Here is a 14679-nt window from a genome sequence, read left to right on the forward strand (position 1 = left end):
GAAGGGGCTGATGTTGACGTTCCCAGCCCAGCAGGCCGGACCTGGCGGGCAGGTGGCCCACCGAACACATGAACGATTGCTTCTCTGGACAGGGCCACGTTTTCACAGGACAGGCTTGAGTTTGAGCTGAAACAGCTGAGAGAGAGACTTCTCAAGAAATGGATGGGTGGTGAGTTTGCAGCAGGGTATCTTAAACATCTGTGGGCATATAGAGAGAGCCTTCCAGACCCTCGCGTTACTGTTTGACCTTTGTCAAATGTGTGCAAACATACAGTGTCCTCTGACATCCCATTTTGTCCTGATGGCAGCCCTGTGTATGAGGTAAGAGAATTCCCATTTTACAGGCAAAGGAACTGAGGTTGAGATGGGGAAGTAATTTTGCTCAAAGTAATCCAGCATGTCAGCGGCAGGAACTTGACTGTGAACCGTAAGCCCAGGGTTCTTTCCATTCCCAGGCACCATATGGGTCACCGGTTCATCTGGGTTCATATCCATCTGCTCTGTGTTCTCTTAGGTTTGGTATTATTTTTACAAAATGGAGATGCTTTAATTTTCACCTTAAAAACTATACATGTTTATTGAAAATAAAGATCAAGTATAGAGACATATACAAAAATCCGACTTTATTTAAGACATTACCAAAATATAAAATAATATGTAAATATAAAATAATACCACTCTCTAAAGTTTTGTTGGAAAATATAATTGTTTTAATTTAAAATAGGTAATTTATGTTAAGAAATACACACACACACACATATATATACATATATATACACACACACACATATATACATACATATACACACACACACACACCTGGGTGGTGTGTTTCTGAAGCACAAACCTGTTTGTGTGAGGCTTTTGCTTCAAAACATGGGACAGCTCCCTTTGTCCACCAGGTGAAGTCCACATGCCATAGCCTGACATCTGACCTTCACATCTTGGTACCTGCTGAATCGTCTCCCCACTTTCTCACCATCTAGGCTCCCCCAGCACTTGGATATCTCTACCGCAGCACCAAGGTGGGGCTAGAAACTTTCCGCACACTCTGCTTCCTGAGCAGAATGGAGCCACAAAGGAGGAAGCCAGTGGCTTACTCATCTCCACGTCCCTGGGGCCCACATGGGGTCAGACACAGTGCCAAGACAGTTGAATGTATCGATCCCCAGCTCACAGTCCTTCATAAGAAACTGGAGCTTTGATCCAGGCTTAGAAGTAAGCTGAGACTGGCCCAGCAGCTGCCAGCCCCATAAGGAAGTGGCTGCTTGGCCAGACTCCCAGGAGGGGCCTGCAGGGCCAAGTCGAGAAACGCCAACCCTGGGCAGACTGGGAGGAGGAAAACGGAAGGGCGTCCCCAGATGTGTGCTGGAGACCAGTCCCTTCCCCCATGGCGAACCTTCCACCTCCACCCCAGATCCCCTCCCCAGTCTCAGGGTGACAGCATGGCCAGTGTAACACATCCCCAGCCTGGACACTGGCTCTTAGACTGGAGTTCAGTGCTCTTCAGGCACAGCCCATAGGCATCACTGCTGCTCTGGAGGAACAAAGTTCTTGAGGGACTATCTTGGCCAGTGAAGGCAGGACCCTCTCTCTCCAACGCCATGTGGGACTCTTCTCTGGGCCCCTTAGCCTCCCAGACTCTGGGCTCTGGACATTGTTGTGGGAGAGGCCAGGCCCTTAGAGTTCCACAGCTTCAGCTCCTGCCAGTCTTGTCAAGTTATTAGATCAGGGCTCCATCTCTCCGAGCCTCAGTTTCTCCATCCACAAAATGGGACTAGTGATACCAACCTTTCAGAAGTTTTGTATCTTCCAGGAAAGTGCAAGCAGGCACTTCATGAATGCCTGTGCTCCTCCTTCTGGAAAGTCCGCAAGGCCTTGAGAGTCTCCCTGAGAAATGCCTAGGCTTCTCGGCAAGGGTGGTAGTCTCTGGGGAGAGGTGCTGGGGCAGGCTGCACTTGGCACGTCACCCTAGGAGCCACCACTTCTCTGATTCTGGCGTGGTCTCAGGAATTTAGCCGAAGACAAAGCTTTTGTTTTCTAATGAAAGTCTATGGAAAAGTAGAGTTGTTGTTTTTTTTTTATAGAAAATCTACTTCACTTTCAGTTTTCTAGGAATATGTCTTTCCTTCATTTGTTTTTTTTTTTTTAATAATTTTGTTTATTTATATTTGGCTGCATGGGATCTTCATTGCTTTGTTTGGGCTTTTCTCTAGTTGGGGTGAGTGGGGGCTACTCTCTAGTTGCCATGAGCAGGCTTCTCATTATGGGGGCTTCTCTTTGCGGGGGCCTCTCTTTCCGGGGCCCTCTCTTTCCAGGGCCCTCTCTTTCCGGGGGCCTCTCTTTCCGGGGGCCTCTCTTTCCGGGGGCTTCTCTCGTTGCAGAGCAAATGCTCTAGATGCACGATAGTTGCAGTGCACAGGCTCAGTAGTTGCGACGTGTGGGCTTAGTTGCTCTCCAGCATATAGAATCTTCCTGGCCCAGGGATCAAACTGGTGTTCCCTCCCTGCACTGGCAGGTAGACTCGTATCCACTGCAGCACCAGGGGAGTCCTCATTCACTTACTGATTCATCCAGTTATTCGTCCTGAAAATATCTCCATGGCCTTGGCCGTCTACCAACATATGGCGAGAGGTGCACAAACAGACCACGCAGGGACCCTGCCTTCCAAGAGCCCGCTGTCTCACTAGTAATTGTCATTCAGGGTGAAAATGTAAGAGTGACATGGGAAGTGTTGGGGGTGAGAGTGACTGCCTCCTGCAGGGTTGGCTGGAACAGAAGGTGGCATCAGAATGAGCCAGCTGGGAAAAGCATAGGGAAAAGACTCCAGTCTCCAAAGATACCAAATTCCAAGAATAAACTTGGGGAGGCATTGTGAATTAGTCTATAAGTTAAATGAAATTCCAATTCCAATTAAGTGTTTCCATTAAATGATTATAAAGTATATCTGGAAAGATAAACTTGGAATAATAGCCTAGAAAAAAATCAGTGTTGGTAAAGGAATAGGCTTGTGGATCGGTGGACAAGAACAGAGCACCCAAAAGTAGATGTAAGTGAGCATGGTGTTTAAAATTAGAGACAAAAAGGCAAATGATTCCTAACATACTATAAGACAACAAGTTAGCTATTTTAGGACAAAAATAAAAGAATAAAACTAGATCCAAATCTCAGTCCTTGCATCAAAGTACTTCCAAGCTAAAGAAAAAGCATGAAACCAAAAAGGTATTAGAAGAAAAACAGTGAGGGAATATTTATACCCTGTTGGGATGGAGAATGCCTCCTTAAGTAGAAAACTAAATCCAGAAATCATGAAATAAAATATCAATAATTAAAGACCCATGGGCAAAAAAAAATCCCACAGTAATCGGGGTTAAGCAATAATAATGAACTAAGAAAAGTATGTATGATGGGTGAACACGTGTATGATGGGTAAAGGGTTAGTAGCACTAAGACAGAAGAGCTTATAAATCACGTAAAGACAGATCAGTAGAAAAATGGGCAGAGGATATGGATAAGCAGTTTGCAAAAGACAAAACACAGGGCGTGGCAAGCATATGAAGGGTAGCTACCTGTAGTCAAAGGATGTGCATTAAAGAATCAAGATGCACTTCTGGTTGCCTATTTCAAAGTGTGAGAATACCTAGGGAAGTGAGGAGTGGGACACAGGGGCACTGGATTGTGCCCCTGTTGGTGGATTGTGAATTGAATTTAACAATATGTATCAACATTTTCAAATGTGCACAGCCTTCAACTCATCAGCCCCCTTCTAAACAGCTATCCTAAGGAAACAGTCCAAAAGTGCCTGGAATCGTGCATATAAGAAGGAAGCAGAGCATACTGGTTAAGAAAGAGGCATCAGAGGTCGGAGAGACCTGGTTTTAAGCCCTGTGATCCTGTAAAGTTACTTAACTTCTCTAAGCATCAGATCCCTTATCTGTAAAGTGGTTATAATAATAATACCACCTTCATAGGCTTGTTGTGAGATAATATTCAACGAGATAACACTTATAAAAACCATAGATATAATTTATACATGTGTATGTAAATTTATATGTATACTTATTATAAATAAAATTCAATGACATAATACTTATAAAACTCATAGCAGAGTGCTGGGTAAGCACTGAATACCAGAGTGCATACCAGAGTAAGCACTGAATAAATGTTGACTATTTTATTATTACCAATCAGACTGTTTATCATAGTGTTGTTTATAATAGTGAATAATCAGAAGCAATCAGTTCGTCCATCAGTAGGTTAATAAGTAAAAGAATGGCCATGGAAATGCAGCCATCTAGAGACCTGTATGTATTTATGGGTCCAGAAAGCTGCTTTTCACGTAACAGGATATGGTTTTTAAATTTTATCTATTTATTTATTTTTGGCTATACTGGGTGTTCATTGCTGCATGCGGCCCTTCGCTAGTTGCTTCGGGTGGGGGCTACTCTCTGTTGCAGTGCGTGGGCTCCTCACTGGGGTGGCTTCTCTTGTTACGGAGCACAGGCTCTAGAGCACACAGGCTTCAACTGTTGCGGTTTGTGGGCTCACTAGTTGCGTCTCGAGGGCTTAGTTGCCCTGCAGCATGTGGAATCTTCCCAGACCAGGAATCGAACCTGTGTCCCCTGCCCTGGCAGGCTGATTCTTAACCACTGGATCACCAGGAATGTCCTGATTACTGTTTTTTTTTTTTTTAGATTGTCAAAATTATGTGTAAAGTATGGTCCAAATGGTATACATCTGTGTATCTAGAAAAGTTCTGTTGATTCTTGTTATTCACAGTTAAGTTCTATAAAGGTCCACAGACACTGACCCAGTGAGCACTGAACCATCGCTCCTAGGGGAAATATAACATTAGGTGCCTGGGAGCCTCTGGACATTTTTGTCAACCTGTCAATACGTAACCTTGTTTTATGTGTGTTTCTATCAAATACACTTTATTTAATATATATTTTTGAACTCTCTCTCTATATATATAAATATTAAGACATTGAACTCATGGCGAATAGCCCTTGCCTGGAGGAAGCTTATCTAACACACGTGTTGTCTCTGTAAGGCACATCACAGTGAGATCACTGACAAAAAGCACAAAAATGGCACTAAATAGACTGTGAAAGGGACACTTGTTGACATAGGGGAGCAGAAAGAGGCAGTGGCACCTTTTCGACCTCAGCCGGGAACATGCACATGGAGAGGCTCAAATCGTTTGCTCCGTGTGCGTCTGCAAACACACAAAGGCACTCTGAGTGTCGATTTCGAGATTAAACCACCTTTAGAGAGTCAGTGAATTTGCAAATGCAGAGTCCTTGAATAATGCCAGTCAATTGTATCTAAAAAAGTTAGTCATGTTGTAAGAAAATATTGATTTATTTATTTGGCTGTGTCAGGTCTTAGGTGCGGCATGTGGGATCTTTTGTTTTGGCACGTGGGAATCTTTTGTTGTGGTGCTCAGGCTTTATCTGGTTGTGGCAAGTGGTTTAGTTGCCCTGAGGAATGTAGATCTTAGTTCCCCTATCAGGGATCAAACCGGAGTCCCCTACATTGGAAGGTGGATCCTCAATCGCCGGACCACCAGTCATGTTAATGATAGTTATCTGCGGGTCAGCGTGAAGGATAGTTTCCCTCTTTCTTCCTTGTGCTTATAACGCTTCAACTTTCATGGTAGACGTGTGTAAGTAAAATCGGGCAAAGCAGTAAACTTATTTTTATTTTGGAAAGAAAACTTCTTCCCTGATGGCTTTCCATTGTCAAGATAAAAGCCAGATTCGGTAGAATGATAAAAACAGCTAATAGTTTTAGATGTTTCTTACCAGGCACCCCGCAGACTTCTAAGCCCTTTACATATATTAATTCATGTACTTCTCACCAAAAGAGATAGGTACTATTATTATCCTCATTTTAAGGTGAGAAAACTGAGGCAAAGAGAGGCGGGTAACATGCCCAAGGTCAGAGCTAGTGAGAAGCAGAGTTCAGATCAGAACCCAGGCAGTCTGGTTCCAGAATCCACGCTTTCAACCAAAATTCTGAGCATCTGCTCAGTGCCTAGCCTGGCTCTGGGTTGCATAGATGCCCAGGAGAATCTGACTAAGGGACTTCCAGTCTGGATTGATGGCAGCAACAGGGGTGTAACAGTGCCGTAGGCTCAGAAGGGCGCCTTCCTGGCCCAGCCTGGGGCTCAGAGAAAGTGGCATGCTTTAGCTTAGCACTCCATGCCCCCACAGTCTGGCTCCCCTTTCTTTCTCATCTTCTTACAGGCACACTCTCCCTCCCAACAGGGCATCCCACCCCGAGCCATATCCATCCATCCCCCTCTCTCTCAAGCCATCAGGAAGAACCAAGGGCTCCTTCTTCAGGTCACCCCTCTATTTAGGAACCACAAGGCCGTCGTCCCCACTCACCTGTCGATCTACCCCCTCAAATGAACTTGTCTCATTTCATCTATCCATAAAAGTGTGTTAAAGGAATAAATGAACAAATATAGGCCAACTGGATTGGAGCACAGTTGTGGTTGAAGGCTGCCAAGGCTCTGGAGGACTCTGGAGGGCTGAGCTGTCTGGCCTGGAGCCTCTGTGACCGCAGGATCGGGAGGCAGAGCTGACAGGGCTGCTAGACCAACATTAGCCCAGGTGTTGTTTCTGTGGCTTCTGAAAAACCCCCACCCCAGTGGGGAAGACTAAGAAAGGTCCCATTCAGCTCCTCTTGGCATTTCCAAGGGAAAGGATGGGGTTTGGATTGGCTGGGCTGGGCACATCTTTTCTAAAATAGCTTCATGCATATTCAACTGCTCCCTGAAATAGTCGGGTGGCTATTTTAAGCGGCTTCTACTCAGATGCCCACACATAATGGCATCTACCTTGAGCGTGTAAACCAGCAAGAAGCAAAGAAAAGGATATGAGAGGACAATGCTGGGACGCCTTTGATGGATTCCTACCACTCCTCCCCCACCCCTTGGTGTGTTTTCCTCTCAGGGACTCGCTTGCATGAAATTGAAAGTCATGGTTACTATGACAACTGACTGGAGGAGTTTTCCCATCCAGTGACCTCACCCACTGGATCTCAGAAGGCACAACTACACCAGAACGGCCATCACTTAAGGCGCAATAACCTAAGTCCATAACAGAAGTCCATCAGTTTCCTCCTAAGAGAATCCCTTAGTGCCTATTTCCTCATGGTTTACACACAGCTCTAACAAGTTCCCAGCAGAATGGAAGTGGAGGCAGTGGGAGGGCAGGGGGTTGAGATTACAACCGACAACCCAGCTCTTAGGGTAAAGAGAGAACAACTCTACAAAGGACACATTTATTAACAAATATGTACTGAAGCATCAGTGTGTACCCTGTGCTGTTTGCTGGGGAAATAAAGATAAATAAGACACAGGTCACGGGATGAACAGGTAAACAGTTGTGTTTATCTAAGCTCTACCTTTGTTTCCCCTGAAAAAGTTTCAAAAAAGAGGTTGGAAATGCATTGTTAGAAGCGCTGAGTTCAGAAATACAATGTCCCAGGCGCCACGGTTGAGGTAAGGACCCTGGATTTGAAAAGGAAGGAAAGAGATCTTCTGAGGAGGTTGGGAAGGTGAGGCTTGTGCAGAGGGATGGGAGCTCTTGGAAGGCAAGCAGGTGGTGGCCTTTGTGTGAGGTGGCAGCCACAGCACATGCAAAGGAAGAGAGGTGGGAAACAGCGGGTTTGTTTGGGGACTTCCCAGCTTCAGGTGGCCAGAGCCTGGTGTTGAGCGGTGGGGTGGGGTGGGGGGAAGAGAAGGGCAGAGAGGGAGACCTATGAGAGAAGAAGTGGGGGGCCCCTCAAAGCCTTGTCTCTGGAGCCTTGGAGACTCCGCTCTAGCAGAAGAACTCTCTGGGGCTATTGCATGTTTGGGCAGAGATCCCTACTCACTCCAGTCACATCTGAAGGTCTCCCTCCGTCATAACATAGTACAGTGATTGGAAGAAAATGAGATTATGTTAAAAGCCTCACAGGGAGAGATGCAGCTATTAAGAATGAGTTGAAAGTTCATTCCAGCATTTTAGGACATATATCAGAAAAGTAAAATGAAGAGGGAGGCTGGAAGCCTGGGTCCCAGCAGGCGGGTAATGATGGGGAAGGACTGACTTGGGGCTCCAGGTCTCAGCTGGCTCAGCTGTGTGTCAGGAAGAAGAAATGGCTTACCTATACGTGTCTGAATTTATGCTTGCCCTGTTGCCCCGTAGTTACCCAGAAAAGATTCTTCTTTGTGTAGGGCACCCTGGGAATGGCAGGAAAGTGTGTGATACCTTTGAGAAAGATGGTCACTCAGAAGGGCTGGACGAGAGTGATAGATAAAATTTAAGGAAAAGAGTCCATGCTGCAGTCCATGGTGTTGCAAAGAGTCAGACGACACGACTTAGCCACTGAACAACAACAAGGAAATGAGGTGCTCTCTCTGGAGGACACCTATCCAGTAAAAATTCACCACATGCTATTGATACATCTCAGTTGGCCTCTTTGAAGCCTACGGGAGCCATCAGCAAGAATCCAGGTGTTCAGAGGTGCTGCGTGTCTGTCCTTGTGCTGCCTCGCATCCCCCCAAGCGCATGCCACTTCTTTATTCTTCACTTGTTCTTCCATTGCATCATTCGTTCATTCCCTTGGCACTACAGACAGAAATTGTCAGCATAGACATTAGTTTCATTGCTGAATTTTCAGGGATCTGTGAAAGCCCTGAAGTTAAAAGAGAATGAATGTATATTCTGTGTTCATTTTCTGAAGAGACAGCGCATAGCTTTCAGCAGATTCTCAAAGGGGCAGGTGACCCACAAAAGGTTAAGGAACCACTGATAGAGATGGGAATTGTTTCCTTTTAGAACAATTGATTTCACCTTTTGGTAAACAAACAGGGCAAGGAAGTACTAAATGAAATTCCTAGTTCTGTGCTGAGCTGTCTCAGATGATTCAGTGACCATGGGGACTCAGCCAGTGTCCCCGGCATCACTGGGCACCCAGCGTGTGTGCCCACTGGAGCGGAACCAGGCCCAGAGGCCTTCCAAGCACTGAAGGAGAGCAGAATCCCCTGTTAAGGCTTCTCTCTGTTTCTCTCTCTCTCCAACCACAGTGTCTCTGCAAGGCCCCTTTCCAGCCCACATTTGGCAGGACAAGCAGAGGTCCTCCTGGTTTGGGTCGATTTAGAAAGCTGGAAGAATGTGAGAAAGGAGAAAGCCTATGAGCTGGAGTGGTAGAGGTCTGAGTATTGAATAAGACTTTGAAGGGAAGGTGTGGCAGAAAGGTATTGATCAGTTCTAAGAGTCAGGTTGTGTCAACCTGGAAAGCCTCCAGGGCTTCCTGTCTATGAGTAAAAGCCAGAGGTCTTATAAATGCCTCCACAGCCCCAGTGAACAGCCATCAATAACTTCTAATACCCCATATCCTCTGGCCCCTATACTGTTCTTCAAACTGGCCTCAGGGCCTTTGTACTTGCTGTTTCCTCGGCTGGGAAAAATGTACCCAGGGTTCACTCCCTCATTTCCTTCAGGGCTTTACTGAAATGTAAAGAAGTCTTGGTAAAGACGTCTCTGGCCCCTATTTAAAGTGGCCATGCCTCCTGCCGCCCCCATCCTATTCCCTGCTTTCTTTGTCTTAATGCACTCACATGTCATTGTCTGTATACTACTTCTGGTGCCAGGAACAGCACTCGGCCCATGCGTGCATGCTAAGTCGCTTCAGCCCTGTCTGACTCTTTGCTACCCCATGAACTGTAGCCCGCTAGGCTCCTCTGTCCATGGGCTTCTCCAGGCAAGAATACTGGAGTGGATTGCCATGCCCTCCTCCAGGGGATCTTCCCGACCCAGGGATCAAACCTGCATCTCCTCCTCCTGCATTGGCAAGCGGGTTCTTTACCACTAGCGCCACCTGGAAAGCCCACCTGGCCCATAGTAGATGCTAAATTAATGTTTGTGGAATGACTAAATTTGATGCTTACTGTGCTCTGAGCTAGTTTGAACATCCTATCATCTCATACTGGTCCTGTAGGAACTCTGCAGGGAGGGTTTGAGTTTCCCTCTTCCCAGGTGAAAACCAGAGACTCATAGAAGCTTGGAACCACTTCCTGGCTCTGGGGTCTAAGAAACTCCTGCTGTCTGCTTGCTGTCCCCATCCCGCCCCTGGAAGCCTTTGATACCGCTTTTCCCAGGGTTCCTGAGTCAGACAAGAGGCGGGGTCTGTGCATGGTACAGTCAATAGTTAAAAGGCCACAGCAAACTCTCACAATCCAGCTGTCTGCAGGTCAGACAGTGTTTGATATGCCCTAGAAGTGGCCAGTCATTCTTTTCAAGAGCAAAGTAAAAGAGAAAAGAAAACTTTATAGGGCTTTTGATGAATCCCTACTCCTTGTTTAATTGCTAACTTGTGACTGACTCTTTTGTGATCCCATGGGCTGTAGCCCACCAGGCTCCTCTGTCCATGGGATTCTCCAGGCAAGAATACTGGAATGGGTTGCCATTTCTTTCTCTGGGTATCTTCCTGACCCAGGGACTGAACTGCATCTCCTGCATTGGCAAGCAGATCCTTTACCACTAAGCCATCAGGGAAGCCCCTGCTCCTTATTGCCACCCCACAATGGATCTTCAATATCAGCTCACTTTTCTGCAAAAGATTACTTAAACAAGGACTTTGCTCTTTGAAAATATAGCCCAGAACCCAAAAGTAAGCCCAGAATGTGTCAAGATAGATATATATAAACCAGCTCTTTTGATAGTAGTGGAAACTATCAGTGTCTGTTTTATTCATCATTCTGATACATGCCCAGCCTGTGGGAGTTGGGGGTATGGGAAGATGGTGAAACAGGACACAGGCTGCGTGGATGAAGGGAGAATGACACCACCAACCCCCAGGCACCCTGTGCTGGTCTTTGAGAATTATAAATATGACACAGAATGAACCTTCAAGGGACTTGCAATCCAGCAAGAGAAACAGATGGAAAACAATTAAGCTTAAGTCTATTTATTTATTCAAATCCTCCCCTTGCTCCAACAAGAATTCTAGGTTGAAATAGGACATATGGTATGATAATATGCTGCAGTTGAGGTGGGGATGGGGGCTCACAAAGGAGGGGATGCTATCTTCTCCCTGGGGAGTCAGGGGATCTTAGAGGTGGTGGTGATGGTCTGCTTGGTGACCCAGCAGGTGGCCCATGCAGCTGGAGCTTGGGGGCAGACTGTCCTCCATCCAACATCCAAGGCCTGTGCTGTGAGCTGGTCCTGCCCCTTGGGGAACTTCTAGTCCAGTGAAGCAGAGACACTTGTGATGTATTTACAGTCTGTTCCTCCTTGTTCTCGGAGGCCTGTTCTCAGCATATGGAAAGCCCCCAGGCTAAAGAAGCTGTGGCATTTTCTGTTGGTGACCAAGAAAGACTCTCCTCGAGGCTTGGTCTTCCTGAACCCCCAGCTTCAGGCTGCAGTGATCACAGTTCCAGTAGTTTTTCTGATTGCAGGAATAACACTGTGAGTTCAGACAGCATGGTTTGCAAGCATGGGGCATCTCATTTCCTCCTGTGTGAAGAGGGCCAGGAGAGAGCCAATTTCCAGGCAGTGGATGGGACCATAGAGGCTCGGAGACTCCCTGTCTCACTCTTAGGAAGTGGCAGAGCCAAGACTCTAGTCCTGGGGGAGGGGACAGAGGCCCTGCCCATGCAAGCCTGTAGCCAGGAGTGCAAACACCAGCAAAGGACACCTAACACCAAGAGGTGCTGTAACTCGTGGGGAAACACTTGGGTCCTGGAATCAGATTGTACCAGATTCAAATTCTATCTCCACCAGCCGTGAGATAGGTGCCCACTCCTCCCTGAGCTTTGGGTGTCTCTCCAGTTAAGTGAGAATAATTTATCTACTTCTCAGGCTTGCCATGAGAATTAAATGAGATGATGTGTGGCAATCTACCTAGCAAAGGCAGCGATGACAGGGGCTACCGTGAATGGCTCAGTTTATGTTAGGCTTCATATGTAAGATCTCAGCTAATCCTCCAAGCAACTGACGAAGTAGGTGGGATCACTTTTTCTTAACAGATTTACAAAGAAACTGAGTTAACCAAAGCACCCAGAGACAGCAGCCGATAAGCCCAGGGTACTGGCTCCAGAGCTCCAGTTACAAAACACGAGGCTGTAATTCCTCCTGGTTTCATTTCATTCATGAGCCTTTGACCCACACAGGCTCGGCCACTCGCCAAGTCTGTGGAAGTGACCCCCTGACCTAGCAGAGGGAAGCACCACGGGAGTCCCTGGAGACCCCAGAGAGGTCAAGTGAGTCTCACCCTGGAGGAAATGGTCAGCAGCTGTGGCCTTGGGAAGGAAGGGCTGAAAGGCCACGGACACCAGGCAGAGCCACATGGCCAAGGTGGTTGGTGGCTTTGGACGAACAGAGTGGTGACCTGGAATCCAGCGGCTGGGCTTCCCTTCCCCACTTCCTTCCTGTGCCGACTGTCTTGCTGAGTCACCTCCAGGAAGTTGGGGTGGTGAGGTGGAGAGTGAGGAGCCCTGGGTCCTCCTGCACCCTCACAGTCGCCTCACCACGTGACCCTTAGGCAACCACTTCCCCTTCCCCGGGCTCAGTTTCCACATCTGTCACACAGGAGGCCTGACTGGATCTCCCAAGTCAGGAAAAGGGCTTTTTCAGAGGGCATTGCCTCCTGGAAGACGTTTTAGGACAAAGGGTCACTCAGCTGGTGAGCAGTTAAGGATTGGGTAGGGATTGGATAATCACTGTGTGATTTAAAAATATATGTGTGTGTATAACTGAATCACTTCGCTGTATGCCTGAAACTAACACAAGCTTGTAAATCAACTATACTTCAGTTTTTAAAAAAGAGGAACTTCCCTGGTGGTCCAGTGGTTAAGACTTCACCTTTCAAGCCAGGGGTGCAAGTTCGAGCCTTGGTCGAGGAGGTAAGATCCCACATGCCTCATGGCCAAAAAAAGCCAAAACATGAAACAGAAGTGATATTGTAACACATTCAGTAAAGACTTTTTAACAATAACCCACATTAAAGGTAAGTAAATAAAATAGAAAAAGAAAAAAGGAGCCATGGGGCCTCATGGAAACAGCCCTTTGTTCCCATACAATTTGCTGGGTTCTGCCATGGGTCCCAAGTGTCACCATCGGGAGCTGGGGCCAGGAGGGCAGTAGTGGGCAGACCCTCCAAATGCTGCGATGGTGATAGCCACACGGGATACCAGCCATAAAGCTACCGAAGCCTCTTCTTCCCTAGCTCCATCGCTTGCCAGTCTTCTGTGGTTCATGCTTCTGAGTTTTTACTGAGTCCTGGAGCCTGGTGAAGGTCCAAGTAGTTCCTCCAGGATTCTTGTGTAGGTACAATCTTGTAGGGAAATGCACAGCTGGAGTGGGCCTTCTCTCAGCTCCAAACAGAATCCCCTTGGAGCCCTGGGCCATGCAATAACCCTTTCATTCACTCAGACTCAAGAGAAGCTGCTTTGGCTGAAGTTCCAAACCTGTTGATGAGGCTTATCCCTAGCCTTCCCTGGTGGCTCAGACGGTAAAGAATCCACCTGCAATGCAGGAGACCTGGGTTCAATCCCTGGGTTGGGAAGATCCCCTGGAGAAGAGAATGGCTAACCACTCCAGTATTCTTGCCTGGAGAATCCCAGGGACAGGGGAGCCCGGCAGGCTTATCCCTAAGAACACCATATTCTAAAGTCAACTCATTTCTGCAAGTAGCAATTCTTAGCATAGTACAGCTCCTCCAGCATCTAAGATGCAAGGCTCTCTGTGGCCAAGAAGAGGACCTGTGAGTTGGCCCTGAGGGACTGCCTGGGTAAATGACCGAGTAAGGTTATAGCATCCTACCTCACTGGAGATGGTGGAAGGACAAAGGAAGGGGGATTGTGGGGCATATGAACTCCAGAGATAAGGTTTTTTACCTGCAAACTGGAGTCCAGTTGGATGAGCATGGCTTTCGAGCCCCTCTTGATGTGCCTTGACCCCTGTGCCAGCCTCCGAGGGCAGGTTCCCTCTGTACTGAGGGCTTCAGCCTCACCACTGGGCTTGCGCAGTTCCCCATCCTGCTGTATCATTTCATGTTTCTGTGTCTTTGCGCATTTCTCTTTCACTGGACCACCACTTCCTCTCCTCTCTCTCATCTCTGACTGAGTCCTCCTCGTAAATTCTCATTTAAAACTCAAATTGGATGTCACTTCTAAGATGTCTCTCCTGACCTCTCGCATCCCCCTGGGTGGTCCCTCTGTATGAATTTCTGCTGCTTCCTTTCACCCTCCTTTGTAGCTCTTTAGGTATATGTCTGCACAGCAACTTGAACACCAGACTGGGTCTTGGGGGCGTTTGTGTCCCAGGTTGAGCCCAGGATGGTGGATTCATTACTGAGGAAATGAATCCCCCAGAGCCTGTTATCAAGGTTCAGGGGAAGCATGGTAATACGGAAAGGCCTGGGGGGAGCTGGGTCGAGTCCCTGGCTCTGCCACGAACAGGTGGCACCCTTAGCCACCACCTGTCCCCAGCTGGGCTTCAGTTTCTGCCCTAAAAAGTGGATTGATTTCTCAATCTCTCTAGAGCTGATGTTATATGGTGCTTCTGGGAAGTCTATAAGGCTGCTTTTACAGTGCCCCCCAGGCCACCTATTACAGGGCATCCTTCTCTTCATTCACTGAGCCCTTCATCCACTTTCCCAGTGCCCACTCAGGACCAG

The 14679-nt window shown here is 47.3% G+C and overlaps 1 protein-coding gene across 4 annotated transcripts in view; it reads left to right on the top strand.

Moving 5' to 3' along the window:
* HIVEP3 (HIVEP zinc finger 3) overlaps positions 1–14679 on the top strand; it is a 565238-nt gene that overhangs the window by 391900 nt on the left and 158659 nt on the right. For 3 of the 4 annotated variants that reach the window (XM_059885184.1, XM_059885183.1, XM_059885185.1), the window contains one exon: positions 1–14679. This exon is cut by the window's right edge and continues 22634 nt beyond it. The exons of the other annotated variant lie outside the window; for it this stretch is intronic. The gene's annotated coding sequence lies outside the window, so the exon portion shown is untranslated. 4 annotated transcript variants of the gene reach the window in all.

This window comes from Bos taurus, chromosome 3, assembly GCF_002263795.3.
Source record: "Bos taurus isolate L1 Dominette 01449 registration number 42190680 breed Hereford chromosome 3, ARS-UCD2.0, whole genome shotgun sequence".
Lineage (NCBI taxonomy): Eukaryota > Metazoa > Chordata > Mammalia > Artiodactyla > Bovidae > Bos > Bos taurus.